This window comes from Tamandua tetradactyla, chromosome 1 (assembly GCF_023851605.1).
Source record: "Tamandua tetradactyla isolate mTamTet1 chromosome 1, mTamTet1.pri, whole genome shotgun sequence".
Classification (NCBI taxonomy): domain Eukaryota; kingdom Metazoa; phylum Chordata; class Mammalia; order Pilosa; family Myrmecophagidae; genus Tamandua; species Tamandua tetradactyla.
In genome coordinates, this window is record NC_135327.1 from 88,913 (window position 1) to 107,624 (window position 18,712).

The 18,712-nt window shown below is 42.6% G+C and overlaps 1 protein-coding gene and 1 long non-coding RNA gene across 17 annotated transcripts in view; both read right to left on the bottom strand.

The window, feature by feature from the left end:
* LOC143688442 (zinc finger protein 510-like) overlaps positions 1 to 15,760 on the bottom strand; it is a 53,549-nt gene extending 37,789 nt beyond the window's left edge. For 6 of the 16 annotated variants that reach the window (XR_013178082.1, XR_013178084.1, XR_013178045.1 and 3 more), the window contains exons 1-5: positions 13,842 to 14,794; positions 13,458 to 13,511; positions 13,206 to 13,311; positions 7,404 to 7,527; positions 6,074 to 6,190 (exon numbers count right to left, since the gene is read on the bottom strand). The gene's annotated coding sequence lies outside the window, so the exon portion shown is untranslated. Of the gene's footprint in view, positions 1 to 811; positions 1,095 to 6,073; positions 6,191 to 7,403; positions 7,528 to 13,205; positions 13,312 to 13,457; positions 13,512 to 13,841; positions 14,795 to 15,607 lie in introns of those variants that run through there. The other 10 variants (XR_013178027.1, XR_013178029.1, XR_013178015.1 and 7 more) reach the window with 10 other exon arrangements.
* A 304-nt stretch (positions 15,761 to 16,064) lies between these two features.
* Positions 16,065 to 18,075, bottom strand: LOC143682921 (uncharacterized). The gene is made up of 3 exons (XR_013175366.1): positions 18,023 to 18,075; positions 17,220 to 17,263; positions 16,065 to 16,158 (listed from the first exon to the last, which is right to left on the bottom strand). It is a non-coding gene; the product is annotated as an uncharacterized LOC143682921 (long non-coding RNA).
* Positions 18,076 to 18,712: the final 637 nt, after the last annotated feature.

Here is an 18,712-nt window from a genome sequence, read left to right on the forward strand (position 1 = left end):
TTACAGGTCCCACAGCACTCTCATTGGCTTTCTAGGCAGAAGCCTTGGACCATGCCCATCCGACATAAGGAGTATCCTTCCTGGATAACTCCATGTCCGATCCTGGCATTCTCTGAAAAGGCTGACTGGTGCCATCCTCACAGGGAGCACTGTTCTCAGAGGTCTCCCTTCCTGGAAGCCCATCATTTTCCACAATATCAACTTCTGGTTGCTTCAGACCCAAGAGTTCAGGACTCAGCTAATCTCTCTCGGGCCATATCTCAAAATAAGGGGTGAGGAGAAACCAGGCTGCACTTTCGACCTTTCACTTGGAGATCTCTTCTGCTAAATATCCAAATCCGTGGCATTTAAAATCTACCTTCCAGACCAAGCCCCTCATCCGTGCTGCCCAATTATCTGCTATTTGAAAAAAGGATCACCTGCCTTCCAATTGGCAATCACACACGCCTCCTTCTGGTTACGGCCTCGTCAGAGGGATCTTTACAGTCCGCATTTCTACCCACAGTCTCTTCAAAGCATGCCAGGCCTTCTCTTTCAAGGGTCTCACAATTCTCCCACATCCTTCCCCTCACCCATTTCAAAAGCTGTTCCAACATCTTTGGTATTTGCAAACTGCAGCAGCAGCAGCCCACTCTCCGGTACCAAAATCGGTTCTGGTTTGCTTGCTGCAGGCATGCAATACACCAGAAACGGAATGGTTTTTGAAAGGCGAAGTGATGAAGTTGCTAGTTTACACTTTTAAGGCCCAGAAAATGTCCGAATTGAAACAAGCCTATAGCAATTCCACTCTAAGTCATCCAGCTAAAGATACCTTGGTTCAAGGAGGTCGATGAAGTTCAGGGGTTCTCTCTCAAGTCAGAAGGCACATGGTGAACACAGAGTTTCTCTCTCATCTGCAAAGGCACATGGTGAACACAGTCAGGGTGCCTCACACATCTGGAAGGGCCCATGGTGAGCACAGCATCATCTGCTAGCTTCTTCTCCTGGATTCCTGTTTCAGGAAGCTCCCTGGGAGGCATGTTCCTTCTTCATCTTCAAAGATTGCTGGCTGGTGGACACTGCTTTTCAAATGATGTACAGGTGACACCTTTGCTCTGAGAATGACATCACAGGGCAGTTTTAATGACACCCTCCTTTTCAGGTGAGGAATCTGCCTGTCACTGCTGTGGAAGCACTGGTATTTACTGGTGTCTCTCTGGCTGTGGAGCTCACTCCTGGAACTGTCCTATCTGTGCACTCACGTTCCCCTTTATAAATTTTGCTATGCTTTGCCTCTTTGACATAGAGCGCTGCTCTTATAGAGGGCCATACAGAAGTCTGGGAGGTCCTGGAGATGCAGCATCAGACAAGGTGGAGGGAATGAAGGAAGAAAGGAGGGGAGAAGGTGGGGACAGGGGGTGGGGGAAAAGGAGGGCCAGGTACACAATCTCCTCCAGACTCAGTCGACCAGGCCTGTGTTGGGATCACAAGCATAGCTGGGTGAGCTGAAGGCAGGGACTGAGTATTCAAAGTGTTGGATTTCTGAAGGCCCTGCGGATTTGACCTCCTTATAGATGCAAATTTCTGTCTTTGACAATTTAGGCCCTACTCAGTATCATATGAGCTTCCTTGGAGAAGAAAAAACAAACTTACTTTCCCTTAAACAGGTTTCATTTTCATTTTATCTATTTAGGATAGTCTTTCATTGGTACATGTTCTTAGTTGCTAGAGTGAAAGGAATTTTTATTTCCATTTAATTTGTTCTTTGTTGGTGTACACAATCACAACTGGTTTTTTCATGTTTATCTGGTAGGCTCCAACTTTGCTGACTTCATTTTTTAACAGTTTTCTTGTGGATTCTTTGGATTTTCTATGAGAAGGATCATGTCATTGGGGAATAAAGTTTTATTTACTCCTTTCCAATATGGATGCCACATATTCCCTTTACCAGCCTAATTCCTTGTCCCAGAACTTCCAATACAATGTTCAATAGAATTGGCAGGAGCAGGCATCCATGTGTATTCTCTGATTTCAGTAAAAAAGTTTTTTTTTTCATTTTCATAACTTTTTTATTTTTATTGACATATATTACATATTCACATATGATGTAATGATCCAAAATGTACAACAAATGGTTCACGATATCATCAATAGCTATGCATTTACCATCACAATCAACTTTTCATTTTTTTCTGAAAAATAACCTGCATACAAAAAAAACAATTTCGAAGCACATTGTAACAATTAGTTATAGAACAGGTTTCAGAGTCTGGTATAGGTTACAATTCCACAATTTCAGGTTTTTACTGCTAGCTGCTCTAAGATACCGAAAACTAAAAGAAATATCAATACATTAATTCAGCAATCATACTCATTTGTTAAGTCCTACATTATTTGTATAACTCCACCATTAGCTTTGATCTTTTTCCCACACTTTAGGGGTATTTGAGCTATGCCCATTCTAAGTGTTTCACTTTTGAAGGATAATTTGGCTGGGTAGAGAATTATTAACTGGAAGTCTTTGTCTTACAGAATCTTAAATACATCATTCACTACCATCTTGCCACCATCAGCACCAGTTGTGTAGTCCCAACTCAATTTTGCATGTTTTCCTTTATATGTAGTAGATTGTTTTTCTCTTGCTGCTTTCAGGATTTTCTGCTTATCTTCATTTGACAGACTGATTAGCATGTATCTTGGAGCAGGCCTAATTGGATTTATTCTATTTGGAGTTCACTGGGCTTCTTTGATTTGCATATTTATGTTTTTTATAAGGGTTGAGATGTTTTCCCCCATTATATGCTGAACTAATCCTTCTAGCTATTTACTCTTCTCTTCTTCTTCTGAGACACTGATGATTCATATATTTGCGTACTTTGTTTTGTCCATCATTTCCCTGAACTCCAATTTACATCTTTCCATTTTTTCCCATGTACTCATTTGTATGTTCAAAGTCAGTTCTCCTATCCTCTAGTTTGTTCTTTCTTCTCCCTCTAGAAATTTGCTGTTTTGTATCTCTACTATATTTTTTATTTGGTTTACAGCATCTTTTACCTCTATGATATCAGCTATTTTTCTGTTCATTCTTTCAAATTCCTCTTTATGCTCTTTTAGTGTCTTCTTGATCTCCTTTATGTCATTAGCCATCCCATTTACTTTATATAGTAGATTTATATGAACAACTTTGATTAGTTGTTCCAAAGTCTGTGTCTCCTCTGCTCTCTTATTTGGTCATTTGGCTGGGCTCTACCTTTCTGCATTTTCATATGGTTAGAGATCTTCTGTGGCCTTTGAGACATGCAAATATCTTGATAGGGTTCCTTTGGAAGTTGATTTCATTCAGTAGTCTAAAGCTTTGTATTTGTGGGATGGATGTGGAGCAGGATGTGGGACACATCCATGTGGTGACAGGTTATGGCACATGCATAGGTACAGGTTGGGGATGCTATGCTGATGCCTGTGAGGCTGGAGTGCAGGGCACTGGGCTGTGGAAGTGAGTGTGGGGGCTGTGGGGTGGAGTGCAGCTCAGGCAGGCCTTGGCACACACCAGCAGGGTGTGACATGGGTGACACAGAGGTAGGATGTGGAGGGTGGCAGATGGGGGGCTTTGTGGACACACGGGGTTTGGTATGTGGGCAGCATGTGGGTGGGTACATGGAGTGTGGGGATTGTGGGTAACACAGTGCTTGGAGGGGGCCCAGATTGGGCATGGTGCAGATGTGTCCTTGTATAGGGGTAGGGGTCTATGAGGGGGCTGGGATGTGGATGCACAAGTGTGCAGGGTTGGGGCACAGGCCATGGGGGTTGCAGGATATTGGCCAGGGGTTGGTGATGTCAGGTGGGCAGGTCCCTAACAGGTGTGCAACTGCAGGAGGGTGGGGAACAGAGTAATGCATGTGCAGGGCAGGGGCTATGTGGCACAGATATGCACATGAGGATCTGCCAGGTGTGGGAGCAGGGCGCTTGTGCCGGGGGCTGGGGCAAAGACCTGCACTTGTGCAGGGCAGGGTTTATGGGATGCAGGTGTCAAGAGGTTGGTGCACAGATGTTGGGGTGCATAGCAGGATGTGGCTATGCATGTGCATGCGTCTGGGGGACAGGGTGGTAGTGTGTGCGCATCTGGGAATGGAGTCCTTATGTGCATGTGTGAAGAGCTCACGGCCAGTGGGGTGGGGTTACACTCACATGGGGTGGGGCTGGATGCACAGGACCGAACTTGCCCAGAATAGGGAGGGTGTGGCAGAAATGTACGCATGTACGTGTGTGGGTCAGGGGAGGCCAGACACTGATGTACGCATGCACGTGTGTGGGTCAGGGGAGGCCAGACACTGATGTACGCATGCACGTGTGTGGGTCAGGGGAGACCAGACACTGATGTATGCATGTACAGGGTTGGGGGGGGTTGCATAACTCTACGGTCTCTGGGCAGATATTGTCTGGCTATAAGGTGAGCACATGCAGACTTGATGTGCAAGTGACTACCTACAGGGGGTAGGGAGGGATGGGGCTAGGGACTGGGAGCAGGTTCACAGTTCCCAGGAGGGGTGGGGTGAGACTGTGCACTTGCATGGGAGACAGGTGTCATTCTGGGGCAGGCGAGCGGGTTTGTGTGGGGTGAGGATGTGTGGGGGCTTTGAGGCAGGCATGCTTGAAGGCCGTGAATGGGTGGGTGATGGGGTTCAGATGCCTGGGTGTGGGGGAAGTGCAGGGCAGGAGCAGCATGTTTGGGTGCAACATGTTCAAGAAACATGGCTTGGCTTACTTCCTAGTCCCTGTCCCCCTGTCTCTGCACTCCTGAGGGATCTGGGCCTCTCTTTGGAAAGGGGCACATTAGACTCTGCACTAACAGGTTGGTCTCTGGTTCTATGTGTCTCAATTCCTCAGTTTTTGCAACCAGAGCAACCCTAAGTGGTATAGAAGACAGTCCCAGGTCACTTACACCCTGGAATCGATGTCCCAGTCATTTTTCTGTCACTTCTCTAGCTGTTCATTGTAGCTGCGGTGAACTCAACCTATCTTATTCTGCCATCTTCCTGTTAGTAAGAAAGTTTTTAGTTTTTCACCATTTAAGATGACCACTGTGATTTTTTTTCTTATAAGCAATAGGGAAAACCAAATCAACAGACTGAGCCCTCAACATTGGGGTTTGCTCCTGTGCTGGTTTGAAAGGATGCTTGTAACCTAGAAAAGCCATTTTTTCATTCTAATCCCATTTTGTAAAGGCAGCTGTTTCTTCTAATCCCTATTCAGTACTGTATGTTTGAAACCTTAATTACATCATCTCCCTGGAGATGTGAATCTATCAAGAGAGGTTGTTAAACTGGATTAGATGGAGATACGTCTCCACCCATTCTAGGTGAGTCTTGATTACTCTACTGGAATCCTATAAAAGTGAGACTCAAAGAGAACAGAGAAGGATGACAGAATGTCACAGAACCACAAAGCAGAGAGTCCACTGGTCAGCAAATTTTGGAGATGAAGAAGGAAAATGCCTCCTAGAGAGCTGGAAAGGAAGCTAGCAGATGATGCCATGTTCACTATGCGCCCTTCCACTTGAAAAAGAAATCCTGAACTTCACCAGCCTTCTTGAATCAAGGTATCTTTCCCTGGATGCCTTAGATTGGATAGTTCTATAAACTTGATTTAATTGGCATATTTCCACAGCCTAAAAACTGTTAACTAGCAACTTATTAAATTCCCCTTTTGAAAAGCCATTCCATTTCTGGCAGTTAGCAAACTAGAACAGCCCATAAGAAACTTATTCCTACAAAGTTTAGGCTAAGTCTACTTAAAATTGAGCTTAAGTTTCACACCCAGAGAAGCTCTATTGTTGCTCAGATGTGGCCTCTCTCTCTAAGCCAACTAGCAGGTGAACTCACTGCCCTTCCCACTGCATGGAACATAACTCCCAGGGGTGTAAATCTCCCTGGCAATGTGGAACAGAAATCCCAGGAAAAGCTGGGCCCCAGAATCAAGGGTTTGAAAAACACTTCTTGGCCAAAAGGAGTGAGAGATAAATGAAACAAAATACACTTTCCATGGCAGAGTTAAGAGGTTATCCTGGAGGTGTACTGGAGCGGCTGGAGGGAAGTACCTGAAAAGTTGAGCTGGGTTCCAGAAGGCTTGACTCCTGAAGATAATTGTATGAAGATATAACTTTTACAATGTCACTGTGTGATTGTGAAAACCTTGTTTCTGATGCTCCTTTTATCTAGGATATGGACAGATGAGTAAAGAAAAATGGATAAAAAGAAATTAATAATAGGGGTAAAATAAATTGGGTAGATGGAAAAAACAGTGGTCAAGGAGAGGGAGGGTTTAGGGGTATGGAATGATGAGTCCTTCCTTTATTTTCATTTCTTTTTCTGGAGTTATGAAAATGTTCTAAAAATTATCATGGTGATGAATTCACAACTATGTGATGATGTCATGAGCCACTGCTTGTACACCATGCATGGACTGTATCTGTGTGAAGTTTTGTCAATAAAAATATCTGTTTTAAATGATACCCATGTGTTTTTTACTAAGGTCCTTCTTGATGTTGAGAGATTTCTTTTATAGCTCCAGTTTGTTGAGTAATTTTATTATGGATGGGTGTTGTTCTATCAAATGCTTTTTCTGTCTCAATTAGGATTATCATGGGTTTTTCCCTGCATCCTATTTACATGGCACATTATATTAGCTTATTTTTATAAGCTGAATTACCCTTTATTCCTGGGGTAAGTTCTGCTTATAACAGTGTATTATATCTTAAAAATGCAGCTTGATTGAATTTGCTACTTATGGAGCATTTTGGATCAATATTTCTAAGAAATATTAGTCTGTATTTTATCTTAATATTTTGGGCTAGCATTGCTATCTTCGAAAGGCTGGTCTCCCAGAATGAGTCAGGACGTGTTCCCTCATATCTCCTACATTTTGGAAGTGATTGAGAAGGCCAGATGCTAATTCTTTAAAGGTTAGGTAAAACACTAATGAAGTCAAGCAATTGCGGACTTTTCTGTTTTGGAAGGTTTTACATTACTGATTCAATCTCCTTACTTGGTTTGGGTCTCTTCAGTATTTCTATTTCTTCAGGGTCAGTTTAGGTAGTTTGTGTCTTCCTAGAAATTTGCCCATTTCATCTGGGTTAATAATTTGTAGATGTTATAGTTGAGGGTAATATTCTCACTTTCATTTCTGCTTTTAGTAATTTGAATTGTCTCTTTTTTACACTTACTGTAGTAAAAGTTCACCAATATTGTTGCTGTTTCAAAGAACAAACCTTTATCATCTTAGTTTGCTGGGGCTGCTGCACAAAGTACCACAGATGGACTGGCTTAAAACAGCACATTTAGTGTCTTACACTTTTGGAGGCTAGACATCTAACATAAATGTGTTATCAGGGCCTTGCCTCCTCTGAAAGGAGAGAATGCATTACATACCTCTCTCTTGGCTTCTAATGGGTGGCAATGAAATTCCTTTGCTTCTGGCAGTCTGATTCAATCTTTGACTCCATCACATGGCTGTCTCTCTATTTCACTCTTACTGTGTCCAAGCTCACTCTTCCTAAAACAACAATCATATTTTATTTTGCCCCATTCAAACCCCAGGACTCATCCTCTTGAAATACCAGGTGGTGGCCACATCCTCTCTAAGCTCTGGGGAGTTGACCCCACCTCTTCAGTCACAAGGCTGGTATTGACCTCATGAGTTGAAGATGTCCTTAGGGCCAGACAGCTGCATCAACGGTTCTATCTTTCAGTCATTCTTATTTCATTTTGTTCCATTTCTGGAACAAATTTATCTACAGATTAAACACAGTACCAATCAAAATTCCAGGAACCTACTTTGAATATTTTTAAAAAGCCAACAACCTAAATTATCTGGAAGGGAAAGAGACTCCGAATAGCTAAAAGCATCCTAAAAAAGAAGAATGAAGTGGGAGGATTAATATTCCCTGACTTTAAAACCTATTATATAGCCACAGTGGTCAAAACAACATGGTTCTGGCACAAAGACAGAAGCACTGACCAATGGAATCGTGACTGCAGAAGCAGACCACCAAATCTATGGTCAACTACTTTTTTGACAAGGTCCCCAAATGTTCTGAACTGGAACAAAATAGTTTTTGCAATAATTGGGCATGGAAGAACTGGGTATCAATAGCCAAGAGAATGAAAAGGACCCCTATCTTACACTTTACACAAAAATTAACTCAAAGTTAACACCTAAATATAAGACTAGCATCATAAAGCTTCTAGAAGAAAATGTAGGGAAACATCTTTAAGACCTAGTAATAGGAGGCAGCTTCCTAAACTTTACACACAAAGCACAAACAACAACAACAAAAAATAGATAAATGGGAACTCCTTAATTTCAAATGCTTCTGCACCTCAAAAGCATTGTCAAAAAGATGAAGAGGCAGCCAACTCAATGGGAGAAAATATTTGGAAATCACATATCGGACAAAGGTTTGAGTTCCTGTATATACAAAGAAATCATACAACTCAACAACAAAAGAATAAACAACCCAATTATAAAATGGGCTAAAGATATGAATAGGCATTTTTCCAAAGAGCAAATACAGATGGCTCAAAAGCACATGAAGAGGTGGTCATTTTCATTGGCTTATAAGGGAAATGCAGACCAAGACTACCATGAGATACCACCTCACACCTATAAGAATGGCTACTATTAAATGTTGGAGAGGATGTAGAGAAACTGGGACACTTTTGCCCTGCTGGTGGGAATGTATAATGGTGCAACCACAATGGAAGACTGTTTTGCAATTCTTTAGGAAACTAAATATCGAGTTGCCCTATGACCCAGCAATAGCACTATTTGGTATATACCCAGAAGAGCGGAAAGCAACAACACAGACATTTGCACATCAATGTTCATAGCAGCATTATTCACAATTGCCAAAAGATGGAAACAAACCAAATGCCAATCAACAGATGAGTGCATCAACAAAATGTAGAATACACATACAATGGAATATTATGCAGCAGTAAGACAAAATGACATCCTGAAGCACACAACAAGATGAGCCTTGAGGACATAATGCCGAGTGAAGTTAGCCAGACACAAAAGGATAGATACTATATGAGTCTACTTTTATGACCAGCATAAAGGTATAATCAGAGGCTTATAATATAGAATACAGGGGACTTAGAGATACATAGAAGCTAGAGATGGGAATACAGCCCTCTTGCCTCATCTATTCTGGAGCAGCGAGAAGGAAAAATATGAGCATCATATGGTAGCCCATGACAAACTCAGGGATCTGTTCTATAACCACTTGTTGAAGAATGCTTTAGAAACTATTGCTTTTTTATTTCTTTGCTTGCATATATGTTATACTATACAATAAAAAAAAAAAACTGCAGTATCAGGCAAGCCAGCCCAGAATCAAGAAAAAAGGCTTAAAAGTGGTGGGATCTCACAACAGCCTGGCTGGCCTCTTCCTTATTTCACCACCAGCTGAGCGTGGAGCCACTCGGGTCCCCAGTGCAGATCCCTGGCCCCAGTTCCAGAGGGAGCAGAGCAGCCCTCATGCGCACACTGGGAACATGTGTGTCTGGCACAATCTGTCTGGCCATGGCCCGAGGGGATCGCCCTCCCAGAGCTGGTTCTGCACATGGAAGGTGGTTCACTGATCGCCATACAGACAGCAGGCAAGTGGCTGCCTGGGGCGAGGGGCTGCTGACTGTAGGATAGGCAGTGCAGTGGCCAGGACCATGAGGAAAACATTTCCTAGGGAAGAGAGGACATTCACACCCATGTAGATGGGATTTCTTAGGGTCAAACCTGCATGCCCAGTACAAGACACACCTGCAAAAAGGACCAGGGAGGGCTTGGCCTGGAACTATTTCCAGACTCACTGTATGGAAAAGAACTGAGGGAGAACACCTGCCCAGGCCTTCTGCAAAGACTGGGGAAGGTGTTTTCTTTTCCCTTTCTTTCTGTCTTCCTTTCTTTGTCAGTTTCTGACATTCAAGGAAAGCTCTGTCATAACATTAGTGGGATATAAATTTAAGGGATGCATGCTTCAGAGTCAAAATTCCAGCAATGATGCATTAAAACATCAAAATTTCCAAGTTTAGTCAAAATAATACAACTCAAAAAGAAACAGGAAGTGATGGCCCAGGCAAAGGAGAAGATTAAAGCACCAGAAACCACCAATGAGGCTGCTCAGATCTGGAACATTCCAGACAAAGACATTTTAAAAAATTGTCCTAAATATGCCCAAAGAGCTAAAAGAAAACATGGACAAAGAACTACAGGAAATCAGGGAAATGACAGATGAGCACAAAGAGAGTATCGATAGTGAGATGGAAATTATGAAAAGGAACCAAAGACAACCATGAGTCTGTATCTGGCAAAACTGTCTTTAAAAACGAGGGAAGAATTAAGACATTCCTGGAAAAACAGAGTGAGGGACTTACTCACCATCAGACTCACCCTACAAGTCATGCCAAAGGGAGTCCTGTGGGTTGAAAGGAAAGGACACTAGACATGAAATCAAAGCCACATGAAGAAATAAAAACCTCCAGTAAATTAATATCATGGGCAAATATAAATACCAGTAATATTGTATTTTGTATTAGTAACTCCACTTTTTACTTCCTATGGGATCTAAAAGGCACATGCATAAGATATGATAAATCAATGTCTGGGACTCATAATGTGTAACTATGTAATTTGTGATATGAGGTACATAGAATTGGGTGGGTGAAGGGGTTTGGGAGCATAGTTTATGATGGTATTGAAGTTGTTAAATTGGTAGCTAAGCAAAATGAGATTGTTAGAAACTTGGTGGGTTAAATTTAACCCATGGTAACCATGAAGAAACTTAAGTATTAGAGAACATGCAAACTCATAGTGACAGAAAGTAGAGCACAGGTTACCAGGGGTGGGAGTCAAGGCAATAAGGAGTTAATGCAAAGTGAGTGCAGGGTTTTATCTGGGGCGAGGGGAAAGTTATAGTAATGGATACTGGTGAAGATGCTGCGACACTGAATGTGACTAATCCTACTGCAATGTGTGCTGGGAGGGGCTGGGATGGGAAGGTTTATGTTGAATACGTGATTCTACAAAAAAAAGAAAGAAAAGCTGAAGAGATAATGACAATTAAATGTAACACATGATCCCAGATGGGAGCCAAGAATGGAGGTAAAAAGGCCCAAAAGGACATTAGTGGGACATAAGAAAATAGTGGCATATAGATTGTAACCCTTATATCTTAACTTCATAGATTTAAGTTTTTGGAGCTTGATAAAGTACACTTAAGGTGATTATATAAATGAATATGCTAGTTTATAGGAAATGTACATGGAAGTATTATGTGCCAAGGAGTAAAATGTGGACAACCTACTCTCAGATGTTCAGAAAATAGATAGATAGATGGACGGACAGACGGACAGGGCAAAGGAGGCAAAATGTTAAAACTGACAGTTCCGGGTATCTGGTGGAGGGGGTTTGTTGGTGTTCTCTGTATATGGGGTTTGTATTAATTGTGCTGCTATCCTGTAAGTTTGAAATTATTTATTGCCAAATAAATAATTTATTGCCAAATTATTTACTGCCAAATAAAAAGTTTAAAATATATATATAACATTATTCTATTGATGTAAAAAAAAAACCTCTTGATGATTCTTCCCTATTTTGAAATCTTCACCTTCACTGAACATTTTTAAAGTGTTATAAAACTCAGTATTTTAAATTATAATTATGTAATATCTTTTCATTGTCTTAATTTTCAAGTAGGACTGTTCTGATACTAATCCTGAGATTTATGCCTTTATACTTTTCATTGAGGTATTGCTAAAAATTATTCTATGAAAACCTAACATTTTCAGTTTTGAAATACAGTGCTTTAATAGAAGTCAACAGAGTTTAAAAGATTTTAATATACCCTCTCTAATAATTATAATGACATATTTTGCTTAGAATTCATCTGTTTTCTTTACAAGTCTATAACCTTATTTTGGCAATGACTAGTGAGATTTAATTAGAGTGAAAACTCACAGTCTATATATTTAAAGTGCTAAATGACATGCAGAACTTACAAATATTGAGTCTCCATAATAGCACATGAAGATAGTATACCAAAAAGTAAGTAAGGCTGGCAATCTGTCCTGTTATGGGTAGATAGATAGATAGATAGATAGATAGATAGATAGATAGATAGATAGATAGATAGATAGATAGATAGATAGACAGACAGACAGGCAGGCAGGCAGGCAGGCAGGCAGGCAGGCAGGCAAGCAGACAGACAGAAAGAGAGAGAGATGGAAGAGAAAAGAAGAGAGAGAAATAGAGAGAGAGGTAATGTAAACACTGTGTTTACATCAGCTCATCAGTTTAGACTGCCTTCTTTAACAACATCTGCCAAGGGACCATGCCAACTTCATGAATAGACCCCAGACCCACCTCCTCCCTCCGTCTCCACTGCAGGCCCTGGGATTTCTTTCTAGCCTATTACCACAACCCAACTCACTGGCTTCGGTTTGGCCTGCTCCAATTCCTCCTTCACAGAGGGTATGTGACTCTATCACTTTTCCACTTCAAACATTGTCTGACTCCCTCACAGCCTTCAGAATAAACCCAAACCTCTTGACTTGTCACACCAGACCTGACATCAGTTGGTCACAACCTCTCCGTTGTTTCATATCAACCTCCCAACTGGCTCCCAGACTCCAGCCAGAGACACCACCTGCCACGAGTCCCATCTTTTCATGCCTCTGTGCTTTAGCACATGCTACTTTCTGTCATGCTTCCCCACCCTTGTCCTCACCCAGCTAAATCCTTCTGGGGACAGCTTAGACATTACCTCCTCTGCAAAGCCTTCCCAGACCTTCTTGCTCTCACCTTTCTGGCACAGTTGGTATTTTATTTATATGTATAATATATATGTATATATTTATATATAGTTGTGTATTCATCCCCATGATCATTTTTAGAACTTTTGCATCACTCCAGAAAAAGAAATAAAAAGAAAAAACCCATACATCCTAAACCCCTGACCCCTCCCTCTCACTGACCACAATGGGGTACTAAACTTCACAACAGCCTTCTGTGTCATTACACCCAGGAAATGGAACCTTTTAAGAGTCTGGTGTATCTGTCTACACCACTTATTAGAATCACAAAAGGAAGTCTGATTTATGAATTTGCTCCCCTATGAGTATAACATGAAAACACACCATCAGCTTTTCTAAGTAACACACGTCATGTCTTACCTGAGGAGGCAATTTCTTCACGTCTTTTCATTCCCAATCTTTTATAAATTCCTCTCTCAGGATCAACACAGATTTCTTGAGAATATCCAGTCAGGTTGCAGACAGGCTAAAGAAAGAAAACAGCTCGGATTTTTTACAGGAACAAATAAGAGAAAAGTAACAACATCTAATGCAATTTATGCAAATTTTACCTACACTTAGTGTCTCAAATAAAATTTTTATCTCTGGAACAGATTTAATGTTAATATTTACCTCAATATAATGGCAGGATGACTGTCCAATCACTATAAGGGTGACATTTCCTTCCTTCAAAGAAAAAAAAAGGACAGACACAGATGATTAGAAATTATATATGTTTAAAAACTAAAAAATAGAAAAGAAATTATATGTTTTATACAACTTCCCTCAACCCAAGTTTTTTATTCCATTCTAATGCTACCTACAGGCTTTTAAAGCAGCAAAACTGCATGAGCCAGAGCAAAGAATTATATGCTAAAATGTTCAATTAATTTAGACAATTCTTTTGCCAAGATTTTCAAAATGATATAGATAATAATTCTCTTCACTTCCCCCAAAGGTATACATAAAAAAGAATAAAAGCTATTAAAGTTGGGTTATTTAATTAGACAATTTTACCTTTTTTTACATTCCAGTTGACATCTTCTATTGGACACAGATCTTAGATTCAGAAACGCTGCCCAGTCCCTTCACACAAAGCTCAATTGGATGAACTCACTGCTCTCACCCCTGTGTGGGACATGACTCTCTGGTGTGTAAATCTCCCCGGCAATGTGGAACAGGACTCCTGGAGAAGAGCCAGGAAATGGCATCATTGGACTGAGAAAGCCTTTTTGACCAAAAGGGGGAAGAGAGAAATGAGACAAAATAAAGTTTCAGTGGTTGAGAGATTTCAAACAGAGTAGAGAGGTTATTCTGAAGGTTATTCTTATGCATTACATACATCCCTTTCTGGTTAATCGTGTATCGGAGTGGCTGGAGGGAAGTACCTGAAACTGTTGAGCTGTGTTTCAGTAGCCTTGATTCTTCAACATGACTGTATAAACATATAACATTTACAATGTGACTGTGTGATTGTGAAAAACTTGTGTTTGTTGCTCCTCTTATCCAGGGTATGGACAGATGAGTAAAAAAAAATTGGATAAAACATGAAATAATTGGGGAACAAAGGGTAAAATTAATTGGGTAGATGGAAATACTAGTGGTCAATGACAGGGAGGGTTAAGGGGTCTGGGATGTATAAGTTTTTTCTTTGTAATTTTCTAGAGTGATAGAAATGTTCTAAAAATGATCATGGTGATGACTACACAACTATGGGATGGTATTTTGTGCCACTGACTGTTTACTTTGGAATGGACTGCATGTGCATGAAGATATCTCAATAAAAATATTAAAACAAAAAACAAAAACTTACCTGGAGATAAACTTATATATGTGCCTGAAGGAAACTATAGATACCTGGCTGTCATGAGGACGAGGCATGCACATCTATTAACAACTACACATTTTCACCTTTAAGACAAAATAATATTTTCTACAGTGAACAAACATTTGGAGTGTAACAAAAGAAGCAAAAGGAAGAATACATCAGCAATTTCCAGAATTTGTTTTTGATCATTATCGTTCTACATTTAAAAACAGACTGTTAGGTAACATGAAAATGACTACCATGGTTAGTAGGTTTATAAGCAGGCAGCCTTGAATAAATTAGGACAGACGTCCATTGCTAAGGTGTCTCTCCTCTTTTTTGGAGAAAGGGGGTGAGGAGCTAAAACTCTGGCTCTCTGGGTGTCTGTGCACTCCACACACACCCACTGCCCTTCTTATAAACCACAGGTACTTTCAGAAGGTCCCCTTGAAGTGGGCACGAGACCCTATGCTCTCAGAAAACTTACTTGTAAAAAACTCCTGGCGATTTTGTCCGGATTTTCTACATATTCCTTGCAGATAGTAAAACTGAAAATGCTGAAATTAAAACAGGGCAAAGGGGGTAAGTTAGCAACATAACATCCTCCAGGATCAGAAGGAACCAAGTATTTCTTCATGCTTGATGCTAATAGCCAAGACAGGGTGGGGAGTGGGGGAGGTGAGTGCCCGAGGCGCCCGGTTTGCATTAAAACCCGGTTGCACCCAATCCAGGCTGAGCTCCTCCTCTGCCTGACAAAAGGGCCTCGGCTCTGGGGGCTGGCTCCCATTCCCGTTAAAGGAAACGGGAGGAGCAGTTCCCATCCCCCAAGCCCCTAGTGGGCGGGAAAGGCCCGGCCCGGCCCGGCGGACCCTCCCTCACAGGCTCCGAACCCTCCGAGGGCCCCGACGCGCACCCGGGCGGGGGAGGCACCCTGCGCCTGCCACCCCGCCGCGCTCTCCCCGCCGCCCGCACTCACCGCACGAAGACCACGACGCCCGGCGCTCCCGGAACAGCGCGCCCAACAGCACCCGCTTCCCGGAGGCGTCCAGCGCCGGCAGTTCGCCCACTGCGGACCCAGGGGCTGCCGGCGCTCAGGGCCGCTCGGGGCCGGGGTGGCGTGACCGCTGACCTGCCGCGTGACCTGCAGCGCGGGGCGGGGCGCGGGGTCCTGGCGGGGCTTAAGGGGCGGGACCGGGTCCGGGGGGCCGGGCGCACGGGGTGGAGCGGCTCCCGGCTGCTCGCGGGGTCGGCGCAAAGCCGGGAACGGGACCCCGGGGGCAGGGCGCAGGTGTGTGAGCAGAGCTGGAGCCGGGCGGGGTGCAGGGCGCGCCGGGGTCTTGCCGGGAGGTTCGCAGGGCGCGGAACGAGGTCCAGGCGGGCTGGGCACTGGGGGCCGGGCGGGGCGCACCCGGGCCGCGTCGAGGTGTGGGTTCCACAGTCCTGGTTGTTTCAGGAACCCTCAGCCCACGGGGGTTTTCTTCCTCGGGATTCAGGGTAGGAGGAGCGAGACGTTTCGGGCGAGAAAAGCTTATTTTAAGGAGAAAGCAGCCCTTTACTTCAAAGTCGTCTAGACCGAGGATAATTTTTACCTATCTACTCAAGAGAACCGGAGTTGCCCAGGAAATTAAAAGGAATTTTTTTTCTTTTAAAAAATATTTTAAAAATTAAACAATCATATGTGTCAACCAATAGGAGTATTGTTTTCTTTTCATTCCGTTATTGACCCATCCCCTCCTCAGCTCTGGTAATACTCCTTTTTTGGGATATCAATTACCTATAGCGTAACGTACAGACCTAAAGTGCAGAGTTTGATTAATTTTTCCAACATTACATAATATTTTCAAACATACCGAAAAGCTGGAAGAATTTAACAGTGAACACCATATATCCACCACCTAGAGTCTAGCCCTAACGTTTTGCTCCACTTTTTCACGCATCTATCCACAGTTAGCTGAGTTTTACCTGATTATCCATCCCTGCCATTCACACCCCTATCAAAGTACTGGAACTATTTCCTCACTGGAGAAAATCCCCTCAACTTCACTATTTTTAACAGTGGGAACAATAAACCTATTTTAGAATTGTACTGGGGATTTCAAGAGTCCATGTCATTTCCAGAGTGTTTTTAACTAAAGCTGTTGATCAGGCCCTGATGTGAGGTAACCCAGCAGCGTGTCATGTGTGGGTCCCTGAAATAAATGGTAGACTGGCGGGGATGAGGAACATGGAGTGAGAGAGCTGACATCAGTTTTGTAGAGGAAGTCCCACCATGTCTCAGGTGTACCTACCAGGTGGTCCTTTTTAAAATATGTTTACTTTAAAAAAAATACAGTTCCCATGTACCACTCGATTAGTCACACCTTGCAGTAGTGTGGCACAGTTATGATTCATGAGAGAACACTGTTATAATTGTTCTACTATAATCCATCCTTTACAATACGGTTCACCATGTTGGACAATTGTATGTTTTTTCTTTTATTTTTTATTCTAGTAACATATACATGGCCTAAAATTTCTCTTTTTTACCACATTCACAAATATACTTCAAAGCTGTTAATCACATTCACAATGTTGTGCTACCATCATACCAGGCAGTCTTTTAAGGAGGCTTCCTGTTCCATGTCGATTTCTTCTAGGGCAAGAAAAAGGAAATTGAGGAATTTCTGCAGTCTGCATGAAACCCAACCAGCTTTAGACTTGAAATGGGGTCTCTCACGGGTAGTGGTGACCTGTGTGCAACACTTGCAGGGAAGGAGCAGATGACATGCAGGGTTTTTGTCTTCATAAGTGCACTCACTTTTCTGTGTGGGTTTGGAGTTCAGAAAGTTCACTCCTCTCTATGGCGTGCGTCTTGCTGAAGCCCTTCACGGCATTAGCCTATGTCAAGGGCAGAGCATTGCTCAGGAGAATGTGACTCATATGACTCAGCCACAAGGTGTAGAAGCTGGTCCTGAATCTAATGGCTCTCCATAGTGTGACAATTGAGGGCTTCTACTTTATTGAACACATTTAAATGATACCCAGTTTGAGGTCCTGAAGTGGACATAGAAATGTAGAGCTTCCTCCCTCTTCCACTCTCAAAGGAGGATACAGGAAAGGCTTTAATTTCCACCTCCATAAATTGTGATGCTTTGTTTGAGTAGATGACCCTTAGGGTTCTCAGGCTAAGATAAATATCTTTGGTCCTGGTTTTTCCATCAATGACCTGTGCTCTGAGCTCCTTGGAAATACTTTCTACTCCCTGGGGGTTTTCTAGTGAGACAGGACCAACAGAATATATCTGTAATAGTATGAGGTTTTAAAAAGTGCCTCATGCCACTGCAGAGGTACAATTCCAAATTACATAGGGAAGGCTGTAAGCTGGTACTCTGAAGGTCTTCAATGAATTTACCTGCTGGCTGAAGTAGAGATGAAAGTTCTCTCTTCTGACTGCTGAGTTCATCACTTCTCCCTTAAAAGCATCCAAGTGATTGTATTAAACGTCTCTCTTTGTGGAAGACACCCCCCTTAGTTGACTTCACATGCAATAGGGCATAGATGCAATCAACTCACTGGTGATTCAAGTCTATGAAATATCCATGCAGCAACAGTCAGGCAAGTGCTTGCTTGGCCAGACAACTGGGCGCCATCACCTGTCGAAGTTAACACATACACTAACCATCCCAAGGCCTCTTTCCTGGCTTCTGATGGGTGGCTTGGATTCCATGGTTTCCTTGGCTCCTGGAAGCAGAAATCCAAGTCTAGGTCTATGCCATGGACGTCTCTCCCTGCCTCCCTCTTACTGGCTGTTTGGGTTTGCTCAAGCTGCCAGATTGCAATATACCAGAAATGGACTCACTTTTATAGAGGGAATGTATTAAGTTATAAGTTTATAGTTCTAAGGCCATGGAAATGTCCAAATTAAGGCATCCAGAGATAAATACCTTGCCTTTGAAGAAAGGATGGTGACATCTGGAGAAACTCTTTCAGCTGGGAAGGCACAGAGCTGGCATCTGCTACTCCTTCCCAGTTTGTTGCTTTCAGCCTCAGATTCCAGTGACTTTCTCCATAAGTGCCTGTGGGACCTTACTTAGCTTCTCTG